Here is an 8,444-nt window from a genome sequence, read left to right on the forward strand (position 1 = left end):
GGGGGATATGGCCACGCCGCAATCCCTTCTCTTCCATTCTCCTCTTGGGATCTTGGGCACGCATGCACATGCGCCCGGTGTGAGTTTAAGCCACTACGTCCAGGACTTGAACCATGGTTGGCTACATGGGAGTTCAGTGACATAGCCATTACGCTAACTGCTGATTCCTACAAGTGTTTTTCTGATTGAGGGTCTTCCAGTCCTCTGGGTAGATAACCTGTTGGGACTCACTCAGCAGAATGCATTTTTTTTGAGGGGAGAGGTGGCATGGATTAGAAATAAACATGAAAATAAACACACAAAGACATACAAGTATAGAAAAGTGAGGACTGAGTGGGCCCAACTTCTATGATGGAAATAGCTGTGACCCCAACCAAACTGCTCCCAGGTTTATTATTTTTATTATTTTTTAAATCTATTATTTTAAAAATAATTGTTTATTTAATTGCATTTGTTATTATTATAGATAATAATAATGATAATAATAATTTGGCCAGAGAGAGACAGAGGGAGAGAAAGAAAAGGAAAGCAGGAAAGCAAGTTGTTAGGTCTGAGACTTGAACCACAGTCAGCCATGTGGGAATCCAGTGCTTTTAACCACCATGCCACCTGCTGGCCCTATTTTTTTATTTTTTAAATAATTATTTTCTTTTAGCTTTATTTATTATTATTATCATTATTATTTTAATATTTCCAGAGAGAGAGAGCAGGTGACAAAGGCAGGTGACAAATCATGGTTAGCTATGTGTGAGTCCAGTACCTTTACCCACCACACCACCTGTCAGCCCCAGGTTTATTCTTTTAAAGGGGAGAAAATGGGGAATAGGAAATGGAATGCAAAGCCAGTTGTTTTTAGATATTAATTGGCTGAAGAATGAAGACAACTGGCACCAGGTAATTTCTCTGATCTTCTGGAGTAAATTCTGATAAACACATGTGTCTTCCTTTAACCCCATACTGCTCTGCAGTTTTGATAACAGCAAGCAGCTAGCATATTCATATGTAAATTGATTTCATCACTGTGCAGATGACAGCTCATGGAACATATTTCTGCTAAAGGTCACCAAGTTTGCTCATATTGGTGGATCTCCACAGATACCTAAGAGTAGAACTACTGATCATATGGTAGTTTTGTTTATAGGTTTCTGAGGAACCTCCATATTGTTCTCCACTGTGATTGTCTTAATTTACATTCCCACCAATAGTATAGAATGTTCCCTTGTCACCTCAGCCTTACCAGCACTTATCATTCTTTATTTATTATATTTTAGCCATTCTGACTGGGTATGAATGAATTTTGAAAAATATCATAAGGTATCTTAGTCCGTTATTGTGTACTAACAGAAATACCTGAGACTAGGTCAATATAAGAGAATAGAAGTTTATTTGCAAAAGTCCTGATTCTGGTGCTGAAAAATCCAAAATAAGGCATAGACTTATAACAGGTCAGACAGAAGTGTAGAGGATGGTTCGCATGTGTGGAGAGCGAGCTGTGAGCAGAGTTCTTTTTCTTAAAGCCACCAGCTCTCAGGAGAGCTAACTGCTTCTTAGCAGAGTTAGAACTCACTGGGTCTCATAATATATCATTCATGAGAGTGTGGGCCACCTGGTGATATGGTGGTTAAGCTGGTTGGATCCCCCATGGCTGACTGAGCATTTTGAATTCTGGACCTCATGGGTTGAAAAAAATGTCAGGTATATGCCCAAAATTCCTAGAGGAGAGTGGAGGAAAAGGGATTGTGGTGCAGCCATTCCCCGTGGGGAGTTCACTCTCTCTCTCTTTCTCTCTCTCCAGTGAGTGCATATGCCCTACAGCAAATTTTTAAAAATTTAAATATATAACAATTTTAAAAAGAGTGTTTCCTCCATGATGCAGTCACCATGATCCAATTACTGCCTGCTAAACCTTACCACTGTTTAATACCCAATTTCAAAACATGAAATTTTGGGGAACAGATCATTATCCAAACCTTAGCATAAGGTCATGTCGACTTACATCATTTTAATACTTATATTAGGACCAGCAGATGGCATAATGGTTACATCACTGGACTCCCACATAGTTACCTATGGTCCAAGTCTGGGACCTGGTGGCTTCAAACTCATTCTGGGCACATGTGCGTGCATGCCCAAGATCCTGAGAGGAGAATGGAGGAGAAGGGATTGCAGCATGGCCATCCCCTTTAGAGGGTGATTTCTTGCTTTCTGTCTCTCTTGTCTCTCTCTGTTTCTCCAGTGAGTACATGTTCCCTATAGCAAAAATCTCTCTTAAAAAGAAATAAAACTAAAAAATATATATATTAATAAATTTCAGAATAGATGGATACTCAAGAATTTAGTGATCTTATTTTAGTATTCTAAGCTATTCTGTGTTTACCTCATGCCTGTCCCATCTATAGGAGATTTTTTTTCTAATATTTTCTTAGTCTTTAAACTAACTTTGTAGTCTTGTAGCCTCATGTATGCTCTTGCTAATGAAATGAGTCTGTTTTTCGCTGCTTCCATCTTCAACTCGGCATGAGTCCCTGAGGCCCATGACATCCAATATTCACTGATAAGAGGCTAAGGTTTCGTTAGCAATTGGCAGGAACCTTGAGTGTATTAGATCCCATCTAAAATTCCATAAGAAGTAGGTAACAAGAACCTTTCTGTAATGGATTAGAAATAACTCTTCCTAAGAGGACTGGAGGTGCCATAAATATTAACTTCTACTTCTTCATATGTAATATTATTTTTGAAGAGTTGTTAATACAATATTTCACAGTTCAGTTTTTTTTATTTTAGAAGTATTTATTTATTATTATCATTTTTCAATTTTGACTAAAGTGAAACAGAGAGAGAGAGAAAACAAGCTGCCAGGTCTGGGACTTGAACCACGGTCAGTCATGTGAGAGTCCAGTTCCCTTAACCACTGCGTCACCTACTGCCCTCACAGTTCATTTTTATTAAATAATAAAAAGTGTGAGCAGTGTGGGGAAATTTTGTGGAGGGTTTCCTCAAAAAAAGTATGATCTGAGAAAACTTGAGGCTACTGAAAGACCTCTTTTGTTTGTTTGTTTTTGCTATAGGGCGCATGCGCTCACCAAAAAGACAGAGAGACAGAAAGCAAGAAATCGCCTCCCCCACCCCAGGGAGGATGGCCACGCTGCAATCCCTTCTCCTCCATTCTCCTCTCGGGATCTTGGGCATGCACGCACACATGCCCGGTGTGAGTTTAAGCCACTGGGTCCAGGACTCGAACCGCAGTCAACTACATGGGAATCCAGCGACATAGCCATTATGCCAACTGCTGGTCTCCTGAAAGAGCTTTTTAAAAACTGCGTAGGTAGGGACAAGCAGTGGCATAATTATTATATTACTGGACATATGCTAGGTGTGTTTTTTGTGCCCAGAAACCCAGGAAGAAACTGAAAGAGAAGGGATTGAGGCATGGCCATCCCTCCCCTCCAGGGGTGAATTCTCACTTTCCCTCTCACAGTCTGTCTCTGTCTCTCTAGCAAGTGCATGTAACCTATAGCAAAAACCTTTAAAAAAAATTACAAAAGGAAGCAAACATCATAGTAACTTGTACATAGTTTTTTCTTTAAGCCATTTTGCTGTAGGGCGTGTATGTTTGCCAGAAAGAGACTGAGAGAGAGATAGAGAGAGAGAAAGAGAAAATTAGAAAGCAACCCTCAGGAGGGATGGCCATGCCACAGTCCCTGCTCCACTCTCCTCTTGGGATTTTGGGCATGTGTGCATATACACCCAATATGTTTTTCAAACTATAGGGTCTGGGACTCTAACTGCACAATTGACCATGTGAGATCCAGCCACCTTAACCACCATGCCACCAGCTGGCCCCATATATGTAGATTTTAAACACACAAAATAATAGCATATAGCATGGAAATGATAAGCATTATCCTCAGAATAATGGCTGCATCTAAATGATAAACATTATCTTCAGATTAACAGCTGGATCTGAAAGGGAATGAGGATTGGGATTTCAGCTGTTCCTGCAGTGTTTTATTGTTAGGGAAAAATATCTGAAGCAAATGTCACAAAACAGTAACATTGATTAATTCTCGTTATTAGGCGTATGAGGCTATCACATATTTGCACGTGAAAGTAAATATTTTATAAAAGATGATTTATGCATTGTTTTTCACCATCTGACTTTCCAGTTGTGTTGTAAAAATTGGTTTGCTGCTTTAGGCCTTTTGATAAACTGTGTTTAAAAAAAGAGAGATGCTTGGGTTGGATCCATGGCCTAATGGTTTAGGAAGCCCAGATCCCACGTGGCTGGCTACAGTTTACATCCCAGCCTTGGTGGCTTGAAAAGCACTTTGGGCACATGTGTGTCCCAGATCACAAAAGGATGGAGATATGGAGGAGAAGGGATTGTGGCATGACCATGCCCGGTTGCAAGGTGCTTGTCTCCCTCTCTTTCTCTGGTAAGTGTACCACTGGCCCTCTGGCAAAATTAAAATTTAAAAAAGGTCATTTAACAAGGGTTTTTGAAAATCATTTTAGGGAGCCAGCAGGTGGCATAGTGGTTAAGGTGCTGTACTCCCACATGGCCTGCTATGGTTCAAATTCAGAACCCAGCAGCTTAACAATTATGCTGTGTGTGTGTGTGTGTGTGTGTGTGCCCAAAATTCCAGAAGAAAGGAGAGAGAAGGGACTGCAGCATGGCCATCCTCTGAGGGGTGATTTCTCACTTCCCTTCTCACTGTCTCTCTCTTTCTCTCTCTGATGAGCATACATGCCCTAGCAAAAACCTTAAAACAAAATCAAATCCTATTTCCTGAAATAATAATCATTAATGTTAGATAACTGTCAACTCTAGACCTCTTTTTATTGTTTATTTATTTATTTTTATCTTTTTTTTTTTTTTTGAGAAGTTTTTGCTATAGGGCGCATGCGCTCGCCAGACAGGCAGAGAGAGACATAGAGACAGAAAGCGAGAAATCACCCCCCAGGGGGGATGGCCACGCTGCAATCCCTTCTCCATTCTCCTCACAGGATCCTGGGCACGCATGCACACGCACCGGGCGTGAGTTTTAAGCCACCGGGTCCGAGACGCGAACCGCGGTTGACTACGTGGGAGTCCAGCGACATAGCCATTACGCTAACTGCTGGTTCCCAAGACCTCTTTTTATTTATGTGTAATACAATAAATTGATGAAAAGGTGGGAAGTTGACAACAAAGGGAGAAAGAAAGGGAAGGAAAGAAAAAGGAAAGGAATTATGGAAGAAAAAAAACTAGAAATACTCTCTCCAGGGACCAGCAGATGGCATAATGATTACATCGTTGAACTCCCACATGGCTGACTGCAGTTGGAGTTCCAGACCCAGAGGCTTGAAACTCACGCTGGGTGCATGCACATGAGTGCCCAAAATTCTAAGAGAAGAATGGAGGAGAAGGGATTGCGGCATGCCCATTCCCCCAGGGGGGTGATTTCTCACTTTCTGTCTCTTTCTCTATCTCACCAATAACCAAACCCACCCTATAACAACAATCTCTCTCTCTCTAAAAAAGAAAGAAAGACTCTTGGGGACCAGCAGATGGCATAATGGTTACGTCACTGGACTCCCACATAGTTGACAGTGGTTTGAATCCTGGATCCTGCAGCTTCAAACTCAAGCTGGGCACATGTGCCTATGTGCCCAAAATCCTAAGAGGAGACTGGAGAAGGAGGGATTGTGGCATGGCCGCCCTCCCTAGAAGGTGATTTTTCACTTTTTGTCTCTCCGTCGCTCTCTGTCTCTCCAGTGAGTGCATGCGGCCTATGGCAAAAATCTCCCCCCTCAAAAAACAAAAAGAAAAAAGAAAGGAAGGAAGGAAGGAAGGAAGGAAGGAAGGAAGGCTCTAAAAGCAAGGTTTTTTATTTTGTTCCCTATTGCATTTCCGCTCCTAGAACTATGTTTGACACAGAGTAGGTTCCTGATAAATATTTATTAAAAGAATGAAGAAACTCTTCATATAAAAATAAGATCATGATAGACTACTTAAAAGTAAAGGATATAAATGTAATGTAATTTTACTTGAATGTAAGAAAAGAGAAACAATAATTTAAATTGATGGAATTATGGAATCTCAAATATTTGCTGGCCATAACAGACTTAATTACATTAGATTCAGAAAACATACTGTGAAAAACATTAAGAGGCTGCATTCCCTATGTATGTATGTTTTAAAAACTATTTCAGATATAAAATGTATTAGTTGACTCCTTGCTATGAATATGAGGACCTTAACACTTTCAGATTCCTTTCACTTTTTTCCTCACTCCTCTTCATTTATCTTAATTGTATTATATTTATATTAACAAGGTAAAATATTTATAACTTTGTTCAGTATTCATGCAATTTTCTTAGTTAAAATTTTTAAATATATATTTGAATGGACTTACCATTCAACCACTATTTTCCCATTTTTTCTGCATCTTTGAATTCCTTGATTTATTTTTATTCTCCGGACTCTCTGTTAATTTTTTTTTTTTTTTTTACGAACTGCTCATAGATGTTTTTCTCTAAGTTCTTTTATGTTTAAAATACTTACTTTGGGGACCAGCAGATGGCATAATGGTTACATCATTGGACTCCCACATGGTTGACCATAGTTCAAGTCCCAGTCCTGGCGACTTCAAACTCACAATGGGCATGTGTGCATGCATACCCAAACTCCTGAGAGGAGAATAGAGGAGAAGGGATTGCAGTGTAGTCATCACTCCCGGGGGGGGGAGGTAGGGGATGAGGGGTGTTTTCTCACTTTCTCTCTCTATGTCTTGTACTTGAATGACATCTTATAAATTTACATAACTTTTTTTTTGAGAGAGATTTTTTTGCTATAGGGCATGTGCACTCTCCAGAGAGATAGCGAGAATTCACCTCCCAGGGGAGATGACCATGCCGTAATCCCTTCTCTTCCTTTTTCCTCTTGGGACCTTGGGCACGTATGCATATGTGCCCAGCATGAGTTTTAAGCTACCAGGTCCAGGACTTGGTCCAGGTCGACTACATGAGAGTCCAGCGATGTAACCATTATGCCATTTGCTGGTCCCTACACTATTATTTTTAATGGCTGTGAGATGTTACAATGTGTGGCTATACCATAATTTAGCATATCTCCTAATTTTAGAAATTTGGGTTGTGCACCAGTCCATGACAGGGTGGTTAAGACAGCTGGATCTCACATGGGTAACTGCATGGTTCAAATCCCAGATCTGGCAGCTTGAGAAACATACTGGGCACACGTGTGTGGGTGCCCAAAGTCCTGAAAGGAGGGAGAAATGGAGAAAAAGGGATTGCAGTGTGATCATTCCCCAAGTGACTCTCACTCTCTCTGTTTTTCTGTATCTCTCCAGTGAGTATATGCACCCTCTGTCCAAAAAAAAAAAAAAAAATGGAGAAAGGGGAAAGGGAACAGAGAAAAGAGAAAGGGAAAGGGAAGGGAAGGACTAGAAATGGAAGAAAAAAGGAAGGAAGAAAGAAGGAAGGAAGAAGAAAGAATGATAAATAATTTTTTATGTGTGATATGGTGCTGCTTTAATTGTGACAAGGTTAAAAGTATTGTGTGGAGTTCGTGTTTGTGTTTTGTTTGTTTGTTTGTTTTGTGTGTGATATGTGTCTATATGTGTGTGGTGTTTTAGACAGGGTCTCATTGTGTTGTGATCATCCTGCCCACAGACATGTGCTATTGCACTTGACTTTTTAGAATGGGCTAGTAGTCAAAACTGGGCCTCTCATGTGGCCTTAGTCTGCTGAACAGTAGCATCCAGCACAAACTACCATGGCTGGGCCAATAGGGCTAAAATTATTAATGCAGAATTGTTCTAAGACTCTATTCCTTTCCTGGACCATCAGAAATACAAAAACAAGGGAACCAGCAGTTAGCATAATGGCTATGTCCCCGGACTCCCATGTAGTCGGCCGCGGTTCGCGTCCCAGACCCAGTGGCTTAAAACTCACGCCGGGTGCGTGTGCATGCGTGCCCAAGATTCCGAGAGGAAAATGGAGGAGAAGGGATTGCGGCGTGACCATCCCCCCTAGGGGGTGATTTCTTGCTTTCTGTCTCTATGTCTCTCTCTGTCTGTCTGGTGAGCGCACGTGCCCTATAGCGAAAACCTCTCCCCCCCCCCAAAAAAAAAGAAATACAAAAACAAAAACCTGTAAGCCTGATTTCTTTTCTCTTACCTTTTCTTAAAGAGGAAAAGGGGTTTTTTTTTTCTTGTTGAAAGATTATTTCCAAGTCCATAATTAAGTTCTGAAAGTAGGGTGGTAAGTGGGTTAAATAAGAAGCCAACTCTGAGATTGGAAGAGTTTGTAAAAGATGGGGGAGGTGAGATTTGATTCAGAGTAATGGAACTTAAGCAGGTATGGGATATGAAGAGAATAATCAGTAAAAGGGATTACAATTTTGTTGTTGTTGTTGTTAACCTTAAAACTCTACAGCCAGG

General features: G+C 40.7%; 1 protein-coding gene across 1 annotated transcript in view; it reads left to right on the forward strand.

Annotated features, from left to right (window-relative positions):
• The window catches only part of DRC8 (dynein regulatory complex subunit 8), a 102,018-nt gene that overhangs the window by 26,989 nt on the left and 66,585 nt on the right, over nt 1-8,444 (forward strand). The gene's annotated exons all lie outside the window — the stretch shown is intronic.

The sequence above is a fragment of the Tupaia chinensis genome, unplaced genomic scaffold (assembly GCF_000334495.1).
Source record: "Tupaia chinensis unplaced genomic scaffold, TupChi_1.0 Scaffold000532_1, whole genome shotgun sequence".
In the NCBI taxonomy this organism is placed as follows: Eukaryota; Metazoa; Chordata; class Mammalia; order Scandentia; family Tupaiidae; genus Tupaia; species Tupaia belangeri.